The following is a 21,407-nucleotide window of genomic DNA, read 5'->3' on the forward strand; positions in this document are numbered from 1 at the left end:
ATGTGAGTCATATACAGGTAATAGGATCCTAGCTGTATTTGTATTGTCAAAGGTTAAATACAATGAAATGACCTTCATTTCCAATGTGAGACACTTCTGCAGCCTTGGTAATAACCTGGAAAATGGTCTGACTCTCTTGAGATGCTGATACTGGTGTCAAATCTTGCTGTCAACTCTTCCAAACACCATGTGACACTGTCGCTTATTTTCAGTGGTTTCTGCTACCATGCTAAGTAGTGATTACTTCAAATCTTATCCTCAAAAATGCATTTTTATTTTTGGATTTTCTCCCCATAAGCTTCTGGCTATATATGGGCGCTACCTTTTTGTTCTTTTTTCTCTTTTTAAAAAAGGAGACATACTCACCATATTTCTAGACTAACATATTAGAAAGTGGCATTGCAGACAGAAAGAGAGAGACAAGGTTTTTACAGTACATGTGAAATGCTCAAAATGTTACTCTGAATTGGTCTCTGGGTCTCCAAATTACTTACAATGTAATTAGCATTTATACATGAACAATTGCTATGGGGAAGCGGGCAACTATTGTGTGATTTCTATTTTGATGATAAGAAATTGACACAACCCAGCTATAGTCATATAATAAATCAGTAGTGGTGTCAAGGAGAGAATCTAGTCAAGATTTCTAGTCAAATGTGCCATCTACTTCATCATAATTAAATTGAAATATATGAATATAATAATGTTGTCAATTCAATGAATCATTTCATTATCTTTGAGTTCTACCCCCTGCGACCTACGTAGGCTATTAAGCCACGATTCAATAATGAGTCACCTACTGAACTTTAGAATAACTTATGCATAAAATAGACTGCTTTGCCCCAAACTTTCCTTACTCATGGCCAGCAAGAACAAATACAGAAACAGGTGGCAGTACATATGTGCACACATATGTACTCATGTACACACATGCACAAGAGCACATGCACACACACACACAAAGATAAAGTTAAAACAGCAGATGGCTAAGAGAAAACTGTCATTCAAAGAACTAAGATTGACTTTCATGGTGAAAGGAATTTCCTTTCTCTTCAGAGCATATTTAAATTTCAGAAGAAAGAAAATAGCTTGGGAGAGAAAAAAGTAGCATTTATTAAGCACTCACTATATTCCAGTCCTTAAGCTAGGCTTGTTATATGGATCGTCATATTTCAGTCTCTCAGGCACTTCACAGTAGCTCTTATAGTCATTTTATATAAGAGCTTACAAGGCTCAGGAAAGTTAGCTGGTTGCTAAAATTTATGCAACTAGCGAGTGATAATCAAGAATGCAAACTGGAGGTCTAACTGATTCCTGAACCCATGCTTTCTCTTTTATATCATATTTTGCGATGACGACCAATCATTAAGGGATAAAATTGTAGGATTTGTTGTTGTTGTTAATAGGCTGTGGTTGACTATAGCTTAGAAACTAAGGCTTCAAAAATATTTTACATCCTGTCTCTAGTAGTCTATTTACAAAAACACCCATTAGAAAACTCTTTGAGAATTTTCTGAGGCTTTTTGTTCTTTTCACCTTTGGCTTTCCCACTGTGGGATAAAAAATTGTGGGTTTTTTTTTTTTTTCATTTATTTTGTGCTTAAAGATCATTGTGAAAGCTTTACTTACGCTTTTTATTATTTAGTTTATCGTTTTGCATATTGTCCCCTGAGACTTTGAAATATCATATAAAAATATTTATGGTAATTATTAAATGAATATAGAAATATAGAACTAATTTGAAGTTTCAATAAATTCACTGGTGTCATTTTTTCTGACACCTTTGCTAATCTTGCCCTTTTTTTCTCTCATCAATCAAACACGAATTTCTCTTATTCCATATCTTAGGATGTTTGAATGTAGGACTTAGAGATACTAGGGTTAATTTCCCCATGTAAGGTAAAAAGTAATGAGTCAGGCAGGATAGGCTTATCAGCTCAAGCTTTGCTCAAAGGAATTAAAAATATTCTAGGTTCCATTCAATTTCATTTTGTCCACTTTCTCAGATGCCTTAGAAGTGAATATATTCATGACATTTTGAAATCATTTTATGACTTTTATACATCTTATTTCAACAGTTCGATTTACAGAGAATACACTATAGTACCATGCTGACCTGGTTAATTCAGGACCAAATAGGGTGCTGGAGAGAGTAGAGGCCATGAAGGAAAGATGCCTCCTGGCCATTTCAATTAGGTAAAGCTGAAATCCCCAACATTGCAGGAAAGATGCCGCGTGAGTGATGCTGGGCGTATATCAGAACTTCCCTTCAAACCCTTGCATTCTTTTCTACCATGTCTAGTGTACACTATGTTCCTCTATAATTATAAATGTATGTTTCCCATCACCACAAAGACTTCTCATCGCTTGAAGGAAATGCAGCTTCAAAGAGCTTAAATTGTGAAGGGCAGGCCCCCTTCTGAGAGCTACCATTGCTTGGGGGTGATTCTTCCTTTAACTCATCCACAGGAATAACATTGGCCAAGTTGGTTGGCTGCATCTTACTTGTCTAGATTGGCCTGGGGCTTTGGTGGTTTCAGCTTTTGAAAAGAGCATCTTTGAATTTTTGATAATGTAAATCTCAATATTGTCTTTTAAAAAATATTCTTTGTAGCATGCTCCCTTACTATCTTAAAAGGCAGAAAGCATTCCAGTCTTTTGTGATTCTAAACCTCATGCACAAAGGATTTTTGAAGAAAATTGGCACTTTGATTACAGCGTAAACTTCACATTGAGACTGAGTTTCAGTTTTAAGTTGCTCAGAGTCAAAAGGAAAGTGACATGCAAGAGAAGAAAGGACACCAAAATATAAGTTTAAAATGTGACGATCTAAAAAAATTTACTTTATGACAGAGCAGTTTGAGAGAAAACTATGTCTTATTTTTAACCATCTTTTTAAAAAACTCTAACAACTACACATTTGAAATCTTCTCCAGGATAGCAGTTTCCAAGAATGAAGTCATGTCAGTCAATAATTATACCAGCTCACACAAGCTTGTGCCGGGCACTGTGCTAAGCTTTTTCAAAAGTAATCTCATATAATCCTTTCAATTAACCTATAGTGCTCCTAGTGTTAGCCCATTTTACATATGGGGAATATGAGGTACATAAAGACTGAAAACCTTGCCCCAAATTACACAGCTGGAATGCTAAAACTAGGTTTGAAAACCAGATCACATAACTTTATAACTTTGTGCCTGTATTATTTATGCTGTGTTCTCATGAACTTTTATTGTTTGGGATAATCTTTTATGTGACTTTGATAATAAAGAACACAAAAACCTGAATCTATCTCTACTAATCCTTGTTGGTGTCCAACCTAAACAATATCCCAAGTGTGACCTCACAATGAAATATCAGTAGAAGTGCTTTATAATCTTACAGAAGAAGAATCTTTCTTAAACAGGTATGATAAAACTAAATGCTTTTTAGTTTGCCATATGCCAGACAATATGCTAAGTGCTTTACAACAATGTTCTTTTAATCCTCTCGCAGCTCTATCAGTCAGATGTTGTTATTCCCATTTTGAATATGTGGTGATTTGGGCTTAAAGAAATTGTGTAACTTGCTCAGAAATACATGGTAAGGAGTGGAGTGAGCAACAGAACTAAGGCCTTCCCTGCTTGAGTCCAAATTTCATGAATATAGCACTAAATTTCTTGAATATAGCACTAAACAGCCCTCATACGAATGAAGACATAAACAGATTCATTTATCAATCATGCACATTGTATCAGATATTCCACTGGGAAGCTTTTATATATTATTTCTTATCTTGCATATCCCTTTTATCCATTTTCAATGTATCAATTTTTCAGACAAAAGATTATTCTTCAATTATCCTTTTTTTTTTTTTTTTTTGCATGAGGTTTGGAGAAGTTAAGAGATAAGTTCCAGAAGCCACAGAAGGACTTTAATGCAGGTCTGACTGGTACCCAGATCTACCTTATCCATTATATTAACACTAATGGGGCAGGAGGGATCTATGAAATCCTACATCCACGAGCAACTAATATAACCATAATGCTATGCAAAAAGAAGAAGAAAAAAAGAAAAAGAAGTGTCACAGCCTTTGATTATTCATGGACGTTTTCACACACCAACCTTCACTGTCAGAAAGGTCATGCTGAAACTTTAACATACGTACAAGTAATGTACAATTCTTTCTTTAGAGCTCTTATAAACACAGAAACTTTTCCCTAATAGTCAGTAGTAGTTGTAATAATAATGGATTTTTATTATCTCCTTACTGTTCAAAACAGCATTTTTCACAGCACTGCTGAAAGGTAGTACTATCTCTTCTGCTTCAGCAATGTGCTTGGTACTGGACTGGTTTTAGCACAAACTACTTTTATGATCTTATACTATGGCACTGGTTAAGGATGAGAAAATTTTATTTGCCTCACCACTGAATCTGCAATGTCCAGATAAGTAGAATCATTTTTTATGGCATCAAATGTCTTTTAGATACTCATTCTGTTATGCTTTTATGGGTGATTCCACTCCACACACAAATGCAGGAAGAAATGCAAAAAGTTATGAAGCTATTTTTCCAACTTTGTACAGCCTGGAGAAGACGGAAGCCAGTTTGTGATTTACAGGAAGGGCATCAAAGATGTTCAAAGTTCCAAAGATGTTTATCATTTACCGAGACCTAAAACCCACTGATGACTATGGTGATCTAAGCTCTACAAAGTCAAAGGATTAAGTGGTAGAAATGAAGATAGAAAGAATCAATCAGGAAGTCCGGTAAACTCTGGGAAATCAAGCATAGCCCCAACATGACAGGTGCTTCCAGATCAAATGGAAGGGCTAAAGAACCCAAGCTCCCACACATGGGCGTGTCCTTTGAACCAACCCTCAATGTCAACTAGAGTATCCTGAGTCATTTTATCTCAGTGATTCACAAGCAGGTCTGGGCATCCCAGTGAGACTTTGATTGCTTGATGCGTAAAATGTGATAATGAACCTCAAAGCGGCCTGAGATCTAGTTTTGGCTTTACTCTAACCCTGGCTTACATTCTGGCTTGTTTGTGATAACTTGCCTGTCCTGAAATGCTGAGCCAAGCACTGCCAAGAACTGCCAGGCTTATCCTGGGTATTGAGGGTATTGGAGCTGTTTGACCACCATTTGAGGCTTAAGTAGATCCCCTCATCCTGCCAATTTTTATCTGAGGCAGGTTGGTTTAAGAATCACCACTTTAACATTGTCAGACTTAGCCTCAAGTCACTCTTACTGCTTGTTCAGCCTTGACCTTGAAATAGGTACTTCTTTGTTTCTGAGTCTGTTTCCGTATTGTCACCCAATCCAGGTGATCAGATCCCTGAATTTTCTACACCTGATTCTCACATTTAGTAACCTTTCCAATTCCCCCAAGATCTATAAAACTGGGAATTCCCCTAAATTTTCTGACACCAGAGTTAGGCTGTTAAACACCACTAGGTACTATGGACTGGCTACCTGTTGAATCATTTATTAGCATCTACAACCTGCCTGACTAGAGCTGTAAATCACTCACTTTCCAACCTCCTAATATCACTTGCCTTACTGCACAGGTGTTTGTGGGTAATAGCACAGGCTCTGGATTTAGACTGTCTGGGCTTCTAGCTCCACCATTTCCAAGAAGATGACTGGGCAAGTTAGTTTCCTTTCTTTGACTCAGTGTCTTTGCCTAAAAATGAAGGTAATAATAAGTGTGTTCACCTGATAAAGTCATAGTGATGAAAATAGTTCATATATGTAAAACATATATATTATGCAATATGTATTCGATATATAGTAGTTATTTCCCTTTAGAAAACATGTTATAAATTAATCTTAAATTTAATTTGTATTTAAGTATTCAATAGTGGGAGATGTGCTTGCGGTATTATTTTCTTTCATATGCCATATTCTTTCTTCCAAGTTTTACTTGTCTTCTAGATTTGATACTTCTGTATTTGGCTCAGGTTCTAAGTCCTTTCTCTTCTGTGCCCATCTCATTTTACAATAATTAATGTAGTTTTACTTCATAAGAGCTTAAGAATTGAGGAGATTAGGCCTAGAATGGAGGAAGAATATCCTAATGCAGGCAGAACTGAACTTTTAGAGAACTAGAGGTAGAAAAGGGGAGGAGAGGGGGGGCAGAGGGGGGCTAATGAGGAATTGGTCAATGGACACAAAAAATGATTTGCGTATTGTAATGATGAATAAGCTAACTAGAATAAGAATAAATAAATAAATAAAAGATTTACTCCATATTTGTAGGGTTCCAAAGCAGAGAAATCATGGTAACTATCATCCAAAGGTAGGCTTTGCTAAAGCTACTTGAAAATAATACCCTCTTCTACTACTCAGCCCAGTGTCCTTCCTCACTGGTATCAGCAGAAGGGCAGAGAGGGGAGGAGTCAGACCTACTTGCTTTCCTTAAGTTTAGCCAAAAAACTGCAGACACCACGGCTGGATTGTGACTCTTGACAGTCCACCAGAGACAGTTCCTGCATCACTTCTTAGGCACTGATTTTTTAAAAGCAGGAGTACACTAATTCCAGTAGACTCTGGAATAGGGAATGATGTTTTTCTTAATGCTGTGTTTGATTCAAATGCAGTTGCCATTCTTACCACTGACATGGAAATAAATCTGTAGAAATGAAATCAAGAAAACTTATGTGCAATTTCCATTAGTAGGATCTCTGTGGCAGGCAAGGAAGGACCAAAGCCAAGAATAGCCATAAATAAATTTTTCAGTGATGCTGAATCAGGAATTGGTAGTCTGAAGGGTTTACTTAGCTCTTTCCGACTGAGGAATATGGCATTGTGGTTCATTTAGATAAATCATAAATATTCCCCTTTTTACTAATTTTTGTTTCTATTTTTTCCCTAGTCTTATACTCTCTACTTAATTATTTTATGAAATATCCAAATATTTATCCCTTCAATAATAAAAAAAAACTATTATTAATTGGAGTTTAATTCATCAGTCTGTGGTATTGTGAAAGCTGCTTTTTCTGTACAGAAAAGAGAAATGGGATACATACCCATATCTACTGCTTATATTGTATTGAAATCACAAAACCACTATAGATGCCACTAAAATATACTCACTCAACTTGAGTAAAGTCAAGTAAGTGGTGGGAAAACTGCGTAGGCCATTGGTAGAAATGAACACATCATCATAATTCAATCCATGAGCATAAACTGTGTACTAACAATGAGAAAACAAACAGAAATGGCAGCTATAAGGAGATTTTCTTTAAATCAAGGTTACTTAACCTGGAAAAAGGGGAGCAAATGATAGCAATGATTAAATATGTCAGATTGAAGATAACTTGTTTCTTTTATTCCAGAAAAGACATAACTTAAAGGAATATTTTCATTTTAATAAGAATGTTGGTTGACATATGGAAGCACTTCTTAACTTCAGGTGAAATTCTAAGTCATGTTCATGGGCTCTTGATCTCCAAAGATTTTGAAACAACTTTCTACACTGGATATTGTATTGGATATTGTATGCATACGATTATTTATAAGCAAGAGACTATATCATCTATTCTCTTTGTGTTTCTTTAACTCTGTAGTAAAGTAGAAGCACAATGTATTGAGTCTTTTCCGTGTGCCAAGTACTTTAAATTTACCATCTCATTTAATGCCATCAAAACTCTAGGAGGTTAGTATCACTAGCCTTACTTTTCAGACAAGGAAAGTAGGTTTAGAGAGGTTGAATAACTTGGCCCAAATATCAAATGATAAAGCTTCGACTGGATCCCAGTCAGCCTGATCCTAATAATAAACTTTTAGCCATTAAGTGTATACTGGCACTGTAACATTGACCTTGATATTGAGAAATGTCAGTCTAATTTTGAAAGGTAATTTTGAAAAAGTGTTTGACAATCAATAGTCTTTTCTATCCAATGCCCATGCTTAGCTTCAATTTGTAATTCCAGTTGCTTTTTACAGTGCTTAGTGTTTATTTTTTCCACTATCATCTCAAATACTGTCTAGGACATGGTCATTGAATCAACCGTTTCAGCCCTATTAACATTACATATTTGAAGTAAAACTCAGCTAGATACTGAAAGGATTGGTGTGGCATGGGCAATTTAATTGCTAAGACATAGGAACTTCATAAACAAGGCTCAAAGTCTTTGGTGAGGAATCACCAGCCTGTCCCTGACAGCTACACCCAGGCTTTTCTATCTACTTCTCTTACTTCCCTGTGGAACATGCCTAAGCTGCAGGAACTCAGATTATAAATATTTTTCAGGTAAATGACTGTCAGCTGCATAAGCAGGGTTGTCAAGAGAAAAATCATAAAGTAGGTCAACTTCAACTCTGATCCCCACCCAGACGTTTTCTCAGCATCATTGGCCATGGTCCATTTCAGGATTCTGTTTCCTTCCTTCCCACCCCAATGACCAATGTTTAATGCTTGAGACACTTGAGACAGCCTCACCATTACTCTACTTCCACCCCATCCCTCAGGGAGAGGCTATACTGTTAAGAAATGTACTCTGTCATCTACCTCATCCTCACCTCGTCCCAACACCAGTGTCTTCTGAGTTCTCTTTTGCCTTCAGTCTCAGGCAAGGGGCTTCCAGGTGGGAAATTTCACAACAAGCAGCTTCAAACTAATGTGTTTACAGCCTGCTCTCCCAGCAGAAAGGGGATATTCTCTTCAGAAGAGTCTATATATTAAAGTAACCCAGTCTTTGATCCAATCCCACTAGTCAGAAGATTGAAGAATCTGGTAGGTCAGCCCTAAGTGCCATTCCCCCAACAGGGGATGGATAGTGTACAGTGTTAGATTCACCCGAAGTACACAGAATAAGTTTCATAATAAACACATACTTCCATTACTAAAATAAGATATAAATGTCACCATTAAAAAAAGTGCCTTTTTGCATGTTTTTAGTTATTTTTCTTGCTTCTTGAGGATCTCTTTTGGTTTATTTTTCTTTTACTTCATAGAGTCATTTCCTGGAAATGATTTTTCAGCAAGGATAGGTCACTTTTAATAAAAAAGAAGATAAGTTAGTGTTCTAATGTACCAATGACTTCCCTTCCATTTGGGTAATGGGCTTTCTTTTAGAAAGATCATATAAGATTGTGTCTTTATTTTATTCTATTGATAAATAACTCTTTGTTTATGAAAATTCAAATTTCTCATTTCAAGTATACAGTTATATGTTTTAAAATATTTGGTTGGAAAAAGTGATAATTTCTGTTTAAAATCTATAAACATACTGAATCAACTGAAGCTGCTGATTTTTTTTGACCTATGGAAATGGCAATTTCATATGGTTCGGCCTCATACATATTTACCATACACCTGAGTATATAGCTATATTTTTTATATGCTCCATATGTTGTATGTTGTGATGTATTCATTAAATTCTAGATAGGTTTTTTGTTTTGTGTGTGTGTGTGAGAGAGAGAGAGAGGAAAGAATAAGTTAATGAGATTAAAGTGATTGTTGGTTTGATTATTAGTCACTTTTTAATCAATTCAGTGATTAAAGGCAATTAAATGTTGAGCAATAGAATAACCTAATAAATAAGTACTATTGTTATTTGACCATTACAGATAATCAAAATAGGACTTAACACCAAGAGCTTCTTTCTCTCGCTCCCCTAACAGCAAGATGAGAACAATCATTTAATAATTTAATCTATCACTCAGCACTTTAGTATTGTAATAATAAAAACTAAACAACTCTATTACTATTTAAAGTATTTATTAGTTATGACATTTTAGACATAGCTGTTTTCTGCAACTCTTGTAACAGATCTATTTTCTTCGCATCCAAGGTAGGCTTTCTTAGTATAACTTGGCAGAAACAAATATTCCCATTCCCCAATGTTCTCAGCTATGGGTTTTGTGCTGATGCAAATGTTATAACTGACAAGTGGCATATGTATCCACATTGCATGGTATTGAGATTCAAAAAATAGAAAAAACAATAATATGCTTTAAATAATGCATTATTTCATTAGGCTGTCTTCAATGCCCTTAGTGAATTCAAGCCTCCTACCATTATTCAACATCATTTGAAGCTGCCCAAATGTTCTATAAATTTCTCAAGAGACAAGTTTCACATATTTCTTTGAGTGACATTAAAGGTTAAAGGCATGTTAATATATGAAAGTATATATGAATCTTTAATTATAGAACAATAGCTCACTTAACAAAGCATAACATTTTCTGAGCTAATGCAGACTTCTGCTTGATATGATGAAAAGAAATAATTGTTATAATAAAATTTTAGTCAGCAATTCTAGTAGTCCTAAATTTCAGAAGGAAAGAGCATTTGTATTTTGGCCAGATCACATGTCATAGAGCATTCACAATATTTTTTGAAATATAGGTTGTTTCAAATTTTACAATGGTGAAAATATAATTTTTAAAAACCGAGATGCTCTATTGTATCGATTAATGGTTTTATTTAAAACTTGGTAAATATCTTGATATCTCATATCTTGATAAATTCCACATGACTCACCCCTGCTTCTGAGACTTTTGCCATTCTTTGCTGCAGTCCTTTGCTCTGTGTCTTATCCAGAACATATATGTCAATGAGTGTTGCTATAACAGACAAGACAAACAAAAGCTTTTCACCTTTCAATGCTTGTCAACACACACAAATGAGTTACATTCTGGAGTTTTGAGAGAAAATGCCATGTAGGTCAACTCATATTTTGGCGTATGATTATGTCATTCCTGCCAAACAAGATATTTAACTTATTTGAGTGGAAATGCATCAACATTGCTAAAGAAAAGTACTTCTATTTGACATGGTGTTATTTATTTTTGTTTAATAAGCATTTACATCACTCTTAACCAGGGGCAAGGCAGTGTTCTAAACACCTTAAAAATAATTATTCATTTAACACTTATGAGCATACTATGGAGTCGGTGTTGTTTTTATCTCCATTTTATAAAGGGAGAACTTAGGCCCTGAAAGAGTATCAAAGTGACACTGCTAGCTATGACACCTGTTGCAGTACTTTGGAAAATACTTGTGAAGTACTTTCTTGGTCAAACCTAATGGGTCTTGATTTTAATCCCTGCTTTCTATTGTCTTTGTCCTGACTTTGAGCCTTAGCTCTAAAACCTAGATTTTGGTTTTATGTCCTTATATATGAATCCCTAGCACTCTGGTTGCTCTTGGATTGAAATCCTTTCTCACCAAGTCCACCTAAACAACCAGATTTCTATTCCTGAACTCTAGACTTAGCCGAGGGCCAGGTGCCTAATGAATAACTGGTTTGGTCATTTCAGCCCATCACGTGGACTCTGTAACAGCCAGTTAGATTGCTACCTTGACAACCTACCCTGAATTCCCAACTTATTTACTTTATTTTTAATTATTTAAAACTTTAATTATAATACTGTAAGTAGTAATGAAATCATGACAGATTTTAAACATTTTGCAACATTTGATTAAGATTATTTTTTAAAAAATAAAATGTTTAGATAGACTGTGACCCTCTGTATACCCTTCCCTAATTGAATTCTCTTTCCTCTCTAGTGAAAATGAACCACTACCTTCAAGTAGATGCGTACACTCCCATGCATGTATTTTTTTTTTAAGTATGTATGTATCCACAAAAAAATTATAGAATTATTGTGAGTATGTTTTAACTTTAAATAAATAGCATCACACTGCACAAACCTTTGGACAACTTTATTTACTGAACATTATTTTTTATTTTACTCTGTTGATGATTCAATTATATTTCATTCTTGTTAACCAACATGTAGTACTCATTAGCCAATTATGCCATCACTTATTTATCCATTATAATACTGGTAGGCATTTAAGCTATTTTCAAGCTTCTCCATTAAAAGCGACATTCTAATTAAAAAGTCATGTCTACTTGCCCACCTCTAAGATTTTTCAACTAGATAACCATCTTCAAATTTTTGCTTTTTTGTGACTACCCTCCCCCCGCCAAGAATTTTTAATCCTTTTGAATCTCTCATATATTTTCTAAAACTAAACCGAAGATGTTATTTGGATTTCACCTGTTTTTCCGTTAATGTCCTCTTTTTGTGTTAGGATCCCATACAGAATTCCACAGTGCTTTTAGTTGTCAAGTGTCCTCTCTCCTTGTCCGTGACATTTTCTGCCTTTCCTTGTATTTATTGACCTTCATAGTATTGAGGAATACTGGCCAGGTATCCTGTAAAATGCTCTGATTTATGTGACATTTTCCCATGATTTGCTTGGATTTATAGGTTTGGGGAAAGAATACAACAAAGGTGAGATTCCTTCTCATCATTTCAAATCAGAGGGTACGTGATATCTGCCAGACATTGCTGCTGATGTTAACCTTCGTCACTTGGTTAACATAGTGTTTGCCAACTTTCTCCACTGGGAACTTATCTTTTTTCCTTTCCGTACCTTATTCTTTTGAAGCAAGTACTAAGTACAGATTACTCTCAATGAGGGCAGGGAGGGTTTAGCTTCACCTATTAGATGGAGGGATATTTACATATATTAAATCGAAATCTTCTCCTTACACGTTTTAAAATTGACATCTAAAATTGTTTATCTTCAGCTTAAATAATTACAAAAGTTGCAGTTTACTGCATACCATAATTTTGACATCCTTAAATAAAACTGCTACACCATGCTTTAAAAGGTGTGCAGTAGAATCTAAATATCATAGCCATTTGATACTCACTATTACACATTTTTAAAAACTACATTAAAGAGCTCTTTTTAACAGTCAAAAAACTTACATGGTTATTTTTTTCTCTTTGAACTCGTATCCCTATTCCAATTTCCTTAGAGAATATTTTAAGTAATATAATTCTTGAAGTATTTTATTGTTACACTATTAATTTTAAATGTACTTTAAATTTTAAAAGTACTTCTTGTAACCATACAATTCTAATTTATTTTAAAAATGCTATTCTGGATTTACTTTCATTGCAACTGTTTTTTTTTTTTTTTTTTTTTTTTTTAATTTTATTTTGTTGATATACATTGTGGCTGATTATTGCTCCCCATCACCAAAACCTCCCTCCCTTCTCCCTCGCCCTCCTCCCCCCCAACAATGTCCTTTCTGTTTGCTTGCCGTATCAACTTCAAGTAATTGTGGCTGTTATATCTTCTTCCCCCCCCCAGTTTGTGTGTGTGTGTGTGTGTGTGTGTGTGTGTGTGTGTGTGAATTTATATATTAATTTTTAGCTCCCACCAATAAGTGAGAACATGTGGTATTTCTCTTTCTGTGCCTGACTTGTTTCACTTAATATAATTCTCTCAAGGTCCATCCATGTTGTTGCAAATGGCAGTATTTCATTCGTTTTTATAGCTGAGTAGTATTCCATTGTGTAGATGTACCACATTTTCCGTATCCACTCATCTGATGATGGGCATTTGGGCTGGTTCCAACTCTTGGCTATTGTAAAGAGTGCTGCGATAAACATTGGGGAACAGGTATACCTTCGACTTGATGATTTCCATTCCTTTGGGTATATTCCCAACAGTGGGATAGCTGGGTCGTATGGTAGATCTATCTGCAATTGTTTGAGGAACCTCCATACCATTTTCCATAGAGGCTGCACCATTTTGCAGTCCCACCAACAATGTATGAGAGTTCCTTTTTCTCCGCAGCCTCGCCAGCATTTATCGTTCATAGTCTTTTGGATTTTAGCCATCCTAACTGGGGTTAGATGGTATCTCAATGTGGTTTTGATTTGCATTTCCCGGATGCTGAGTGATGTTGAGCATTTTTTCATATGTCTGTTGGCCATTTGTATATCTTCCTTAGAGAAATGCCTACTTAGCTCTTTTGCCCATTTTGTAATTGGGTTGCTTGTTTTCTTCTTGTAAAGTTGTTTGAGTTCCTTATACATTCTGGATATTAATCCTTTGTCAGATATATATTTTGCAAATATTTTCTCCCACTCTGTTGGTTGTCTTTAAACTCTTTTAATTGTTTCTTTTGCTGTGCAGAAGCTTTTTAGTTTGATATAATCCCATTTGTTTATTTTTCCTTTGGTTGCCTGTGCTTTTGGGGTCGTATTCATGAAGTCTGTGCCCAGTTCTATTTCCTGAAGTGTTTCTCCTATGTTTTCTTTAAGAAGTTTTATTGTCTCAGGGTGTATATTTAAATCCTTAATCCATTTTGAGTTGATTTTAGTATACGGTGAGAGGTATGGATCTAATTTCATTCTCCTGCATATGGATATCCAGTTATCCCAGCACCATTTGCTGAAGAGGCAGTCCCTTCGCCAGTGAATAGGCTTGGTGCCTTTGTCAAAGATCAGATGGCAGTAAGTGTGTGGGTTGATTTCTGGATTCTCTATTCTATTCCATTGGTCAGTGTGTCTGTTTTTATGCCAGTACCATACTGTTTTGGTTATTATAGCTTTGTAGTATAGCTTAAAGTCAGGTAGTGTTATGCCTCCAGCTTTATTTTTTTTGCTGAGCATTGCTTTGGCTATGCGTGGTCTTTTATTGTTCCATATAAATGTCTGAATAGTTTTTTCCATTTCTGAGAAAAATGTCTTTGGAATTTTGATGGGGATTGCATTGAATTTGTATATCACTTTGCGTAGTATGGACATTTTCACTATGTTGATTCTTCCAATCCAAGAGCATGGAATATCTTTCCATTTTCTTGTATCCTCTCTAATTTCTCTCAGCAGTGGTTTGTAGTTCTCATTATAGAGATTTTTCACCTCCTTGGTTAACTCAATTCCTAAGTATTTTATTTTTTTGGTGGCTATTGTAAATGGGCAGGCTTTCTTGATTTCTCTTTCTGCATGTTCACTATTGGAGAAAAGAAATGCTACTGATTTTTGTGTGTTGATTTTGTATCCTGCTACTGTGCTGAAATCATTTATCAATTCCAACAGTTTTTTGTAGAGCTTTTAAGCTGTTTGATATATAGGATCATGTCATCTGCAAACAGGGACAGTTTGACTTCCTCTTTTCCAATCTGGATGCCCTTTATTTCCTTCTCTTCTCTGATTGCTCTGGCTAGTACTTCCAACACTATGTTGAATAGGAGTGGTGAGAGTGGGCATCCTTGTCTAGTTCCTGTTCTTAAAGGAAAAGCTTTCAGCTTTTGCCCATTCAGGATGATATTGGCTGTGGGTTTATCATATATGGCTTTAATTATGTTGAGATACTTTCCCTCTATACCTAACTTATAGAGGGTCTTTGTCATGAATGAGTGCTGAACTTTATCAAATGCTTTTTCAGCATCTATAGAGATGATCATATGGTCCTTGTGTTTGAGTTTATTAATATGGTGTATCACATTTATTGATTTGCGTATGTTGAACCAACCTTGCATCCCTGGGATGAATCCCACTTGATCGTGATGAATAATTTTATGTATGTGTTGCTGTATTCTGTTTGCTAGTATTTTAGTGAGGATTTTTGCATCTATATTCATCAAGGATATTGGCCTGTAGTTTTCTTTTTTGGTTATATCTTTACCTGGTTTTGGTATCAGGATGATGTTTGCTTCATAGAATGAGTTTGGGAGATTTGCGCCCATTTCAATCTTTTGGAATAGTTTGTAAAGAATCGGTGTCAATTCCTCTTTGAATGTTTGGTAAAATTCTGCTGTGAATCCATCTGGTCCTGGGCTTTTCTTTGTTGGGAGCCTTCTGATAACAGCTTCAATCTCCTTTATTGTTATTGGTCTGTTCAAATTTTCTACGTCTTCATGATTCAGTTTTGGGAGCTTGTGTGTGTCCAGAAATTTATCCATTTCCTCCAGATTTTCAAATTTGTTGGCGTATAGTTGTTTATAGTAGTCTCGAATGATTCCTTGTATTTCAGATGAATCAGTTGTAATATCGCCTTTTTCATTTCTAATTTTTTTTATTTGAGTCTTCTCTCTTCTTTTTTTTGTTAGCCATGCTAATGGTTTGTCAATTTTATTTATCTTTTCAAAAAACCAACTTTTTGGTTCTTTGATCTTTGAATTGTTTTTTGGTTTTCAATTTCATTCAGTTCTGCTCTTATCTTAATGATTTCTTTCCGTCTGCTAACTTTAGGTTTGGATTGTTCTTGTTTTTCTAGTTCTTTAAGGTGAAGTGTTAGGTTGTTCACTTGCCATCTTTCCATTCTTCTGAGGTGAGCATTTAATGCAATAAATTTTCCCCTCAATACTGCTTTTGCAGTATCCCACAGGTTTTGGTATGATGTATCATTGTTTTCATTAGTTTCAATAAATTTTTTGATTTCCTGCTTGATTTCTTCTTGGACCCATATATCATTAAGTAGAATGCTGTTTAATTTCCATGTGTTTGTATAGTTTCCAGAGTTTCGTTTGTTATTAATTTCTAGTTTTAATCCATTGTGGTCTGAGAAGATACATGGGATAATTCCAATTTTTTTGAATTTATTGAGACTTGATTTGTGACCTAATATGTGATCTATCCTGGAGAATGATCCATGTGCTGATGAGAAGAATGAATATTCTGAGGTTGTTGGGTGGAATGTTCTGTAGATATCTGCCAGTTCCAATTGGTCTAGAGTCTTGTTGAGATCTTGTGTTTCTCTACTGATTCTTTGCCTAGATGATCTGTCTAATATTGACAGTGGGGTGTTCAGGTCCCCTGCTATTATGGTATTAGTGTCTATTTCCTTCTTTAGGTCTAATAGAGTTTGTTTTATAAATCTGGCTGCTCCAACATTGGGTGCGTACATATTTATGATTGTTATGTCTTCTTGATGGATCAGTCCTTTTATCATTAAGTAGTGTCCCTCATTGTCTCTTTTTATGGTTTTTAGTTTAAAGTCTGTTTTGTCAGATATAAGAATAGCTACTCCAGCTCGTTTTTCTTTTCTGTTTGCATGGTAAATCTTTTTCCATCCTTTCACTCTTAGTCTGTGTGAATCTTTGTGGGTGAGGTGGGTCTCTTGTAGGCAGCATATAGTTGGGTCCTGCTTTTTGATCCAGTCAGCCAGTCTGTGTCTTTTAATTGGGGAATTTAAGCCTTTAACATTAAGAGTTGTTATTGAAAGGTGTTGATTTATTCCTAGCATTTTGTTGGTTGTTTGGTTGTCTTAGGTGTCTTTTGTTCCTTGCTTTCTGATTTACTGTTTGGTTTCTGTGTTTGTTGGTTCCTTAGGTTGTAGAGAGTGTTTTTGTTAGCTTGTTTTCTCTTCATGAATGCCATTTTTATTATACTAGCGGGTTTAGATTTTTCTTGGGTTTTTATGGCAGTGGTAGTTATTTTTCAGGAACCAAACCCAGTACTCCCTTGAGGATTTCTTGTAAGGGTGGTCGTGTGGTAGTGAACTCCCGCAGTTTTTGTTTGTCTGAGAAATATACTATTTGCCCCTCATTTCAGAAGGATAGCCTTGCAGGGTAGAGTATTCTTGGCTGGCAATCTTTGTCTTTTAGTATTTTGAAAATATCATCCCATTCCTTTCTAGCTTTTAGGGTTTGTGATGAAAAGTCTGATGTTAACCTGATTGGGGCTCCCTTATGGGTGATTTGACGCTTCTCTCTTGCAGCTTTTAAGATTCTCTCTTTGTCTCTGAGTTTTGCAAATTTGACTATGACATGTCTTGGAGAAGGTTTTTTTGGGTTGAATACATTTGGAGATTGTTGAGCTTCCTGGATCTGAAGATCTGTGATTTTTCCTATACCTGGGAAGTTTTCTGCCACTATTTTGTTGAATATGTTTTCAATGGAATCTCCATTTTCCTCCCCTTCTGAAATACCCATGACTCGGATATTTGATCGCTTAAGGTTGTCTGATATCTCTCTCAGATTTTCTTCAATGTCCTTGATTCTTTTTTCTTTCTTTTTGTCTGCTTGTGTTATTTCAAACAGCCCATCTTCAAGTTCAGAGGTTCTCTCTTCAACTTCGACAAGCCTGCTGGTTAAACTCTCCGTTGTGTTTTTTATTTTGCTGAATAACTTCTTCAGTTCAGCAAGTTCTGCTACATTTTTTTTCAGGACATTGATTTCCTTGTACATTTCCTCTTTCAGATCCTGTATACTTTTCCTCATTTCATCATGATGTCTAGCTCAGTTTTCTTGTATCTCATTCAGTTTCCTTAGAATTATCACTTGAAATTCCTTATCAGTTATTTCAAGGGCTTCTTGTTCTATAGGATCTAGAGTTTGAGATTTATTAACTTTTGGTGGTGTACTTTCTTGATTTTTTGTATTTCTGGTACCTTTTTTTTGGTGTTTATTCATTGTGGCAGGGGGTTTCACAGTCCACCGGTTTAAGACTAATGACTAACTAGGATGTTGCTGTGGTTGCCAATTTGGTATGGCTCCCTCCATGACTGCTCAGTTGGCCTCTAGTGCCTTGTGTGTGTGGTTGCCTCGGGTCTTGGGCTTCTCCGGGGAGCCACCTTTCTGGTCAGCTTAGACTCTGCTGGGCTGGTGGATCACGTACCCCAGGGTGTGTGATCTCTGTTGAGCTTTCACTTCCTGTGCAGGACTTCTCCCTGTTCCGTGTGCTCTGGCCCAGGCTGTTAGATCGTGCAGTGGCGACCCCACCGGGTGTGTGGTTTCTGTCGAGTCTCCGCCTCCCTGGCCGCACGTCTCCCCACTCTGTGCGCATTGTGCCGGGCTGGGGCGTGTCTTCTGCACCCCTCGTCTATCAGCTGGGCCTTCAAGACCCTGCTTGGCACCGCCTCGCCCAGGAAGTCTACCAGGTTTCTGCTAGGCACAGACGACCGGTCTCTCTGGGTGCCTTTGTAGCACTATGTAGATCTTTCTCGGGTCTTGTTCACCTTTGTATCCCCCCAGTATAAACCGAGTCTAGCGCCCACCTGCAGCCTGGTCTCCGGCAGGTTCAAGCGGACCTGGGAACTCTCCTACCACACTATTCCCAACCAGAAATTCGTTAGGCTTTTTTCCAAACTGGTGGCCGCAGAGATGGTATCTGCCTCCCAGTAACAGGGAGTTTACCTGGGGCCGGAGTCCAGGGTGTGGTGGAGTGACAGTCGGCCAGCCCGTACTTCCTTGCCCTCTCGACACTGGCCGGGGACGCCCCACGCCCCCAGCCCCGCCAGAGAACCGCGGAGGGAGTGGGAGCGGAAGCCGGTCCGCAGGCTCCAGAAAGCCCCGCGCCAGGCCAAGCAAGTGGGAGGGCTCAGTGATGGCCGAACTGGGCGGGGCTGCCCGCACCTGGGAAAATGGAGGCAGCACCGGGGCGGTGAGTGGCCTGGTGGTGCAGGCGGGAGCCAGGTGGGCATCCACCCCCGGAACAGAGCTGTGCCAGGGGTCACTCACAGTGCTGTGCCAGGTCGGGCGCTCACTCTGTCTCTGGTTTGCCGCCTTCCCAGTTCTCGGCCGCTGCCGCCTCGGGCTGTTCAGTCGTGGCGCGGCTCGGGCGCTCCCAGGAATCTTCTTTAATGCTGGCCTGAAACCTCGAATCCTGAATAGGGCAGCTGGCCGCCTTCAGCGCGGCCCCGGCCTCCAGGGTCCTGTCTGCATCCACAGCAGCCCTGGCGCCATGTTCCCTGTTTCGAGACTCGCTTTTGCAGCTAAGAAACAGTTCTTTTCCTGCTCCACACTTCAAAGCTGTTGCCTGTAAATGAGGCAGCCTTTCCTGCCGGGGGTAAAGTGGCGGTCACCCACCACGAACGGCCAGCAGCAGCGGTCCTCCCTTAAGAGGTGGCGAGAGGAAGGTCCACAAGTTTCCCGGCTGCCTGAGGCCCAGTGGCCACCTTTTCCACCTCAGCTACTCCGCGCCAGCCGCCGCAGCCCCGCCATCTTGAAAAACCGCAACTGTTTTTAATAGACAATTGATCACAGCAACATAAACATATTATAAATTTAAAAGTAATTTTAAACAAAACGATCAAATATGCTACAGGCTATCGTAATGCTACTTAGATTTAAAAAAAAAAAAAACCACTGTCTCTTCACCCAAAAGCCTTTATTTTGTAATTTCTGTTGTGTAATGTTCAATAAAGTAAAATGAAAATGGTTTTAGTAGTTTTGTAATTTGCATATCAAATGTAGTATTTGAAAATTTACTACAAATAAAACACTTATGAAGAAAATACCATATTTGTTAATTATTATATAAATATTAAAATTTATTGTTGTGACTACAGCAAAAAAAAAAAAAGGAAAAGAAAAGACATTGGAGAATTTACTAACATGTTCTTGAAAGTAGTAAAAATATAAAAACACAAGATCAAAAATCATTTTCATAGAATTAATACAAATACTTTAAATTTTATGACTATGAATTTTGTCTTTTAAAACTTCTTTATCTGAAATATAAACTCAAAGAAATAAAGAAAGAATTCTTTTTTATATTACTAATTATATTTGCCAGTTGCCAAAAAAAAGGAACTTCACAAGTTATTGGTGTAAGTGCTTAGTATTTGATAGAAAATTATAGTGATTAAATATTGTCATTACTGTTTTTAGCAAAACAAATACAATATAAAAATGCCTTTGTAATTGATGATGATTTCTAGGAATTAAATATTAATTACATGTATACAAGTAAAAAAAGTACTTTGTAATGTATACACTAAGGTATCTTTTTTGGGGCAAAGAAAAGAAAATGTGTAATTTGATAGTTATAATTGAGGATTGTTTCATGTGTAATGTTATATACTGACTGGAGACCAAAAAGGATCAAAACAATGTGGGATCAGGAATATTCAAGAAAACACATAGGGCTGAGTCAAAGTATCTGAAAAAATGCACTAATTTTGGTCAATAAAAAAATTATCAAATTAACAGACAAAAACCTTTCAATTTTATAAATGAAGCAATGAAATAAAAACCAAATTTAACCTTATTTTTAGAATTTGAAATGCTTTCTTCATGATTTAAGTTCTGTCTACTAACAACTTGTAATAAACAAGAGACTTCTATCTCTCTTTTGAAGAATTTGGAAATACAAGAATAACCATTTATTCATGCAGTCAATCATTTATTCAACCTATATTTATGATCTATTCTCATAGATCTTACAGTCTAGAGGGTTGTCATTAAACACATTAATTCTTAACTAATTATATAAACATTTAATTGTAATTGTGATAATTGTTAAGAAAAAATTGTGCCTTGAGAGCTTTTTTTTTTTTTTTTTTTTATTTTTATTTTTTAATTTTATTTTGTCGATATACATTGTAGCTGATTAATGCTCCCCATCACCAAAACCTCCCTCCCTTCTCCCTCCCCCCCTCCCCCCCAACAATGTCCTTTCTGTTTGTTTGTTGTATCAACTTCAAATAATTGTGGTTGTTATATCTTCTCCCCCCCCCCCCGGTTTGTGTGTGTGTGTGTGTATGTGTGTGTGTGAATTTATATATTAATTTTTAGCTCCCTCCAATAAGTGAGAACATGTGGTATTTCTCTTTCTGTGCCTGACTTGTTTCACTTAATATAATTCTCTCAAGGTCCATCCATGTTGTTGCAAATGGCAGTATTTCATTCGTTTTTATAGCTGAGTAGTATTC

This window comes from Cynocephalus volans, chromosome 15 (assembly GCF_027409185.1).
Source record: "Cynocephalus volans isolate mCynVol1 chromosome 15, mCynVol1.pri, whole genome shotgun sequence".
Taxonomy (NCBI): domain Eukaryota; kingdom Metazoa; phylum Chordata; class Mammalia; order Dermoptera; family Cynocephalidae; genus Cynocephalus; species Cynocephalus volans.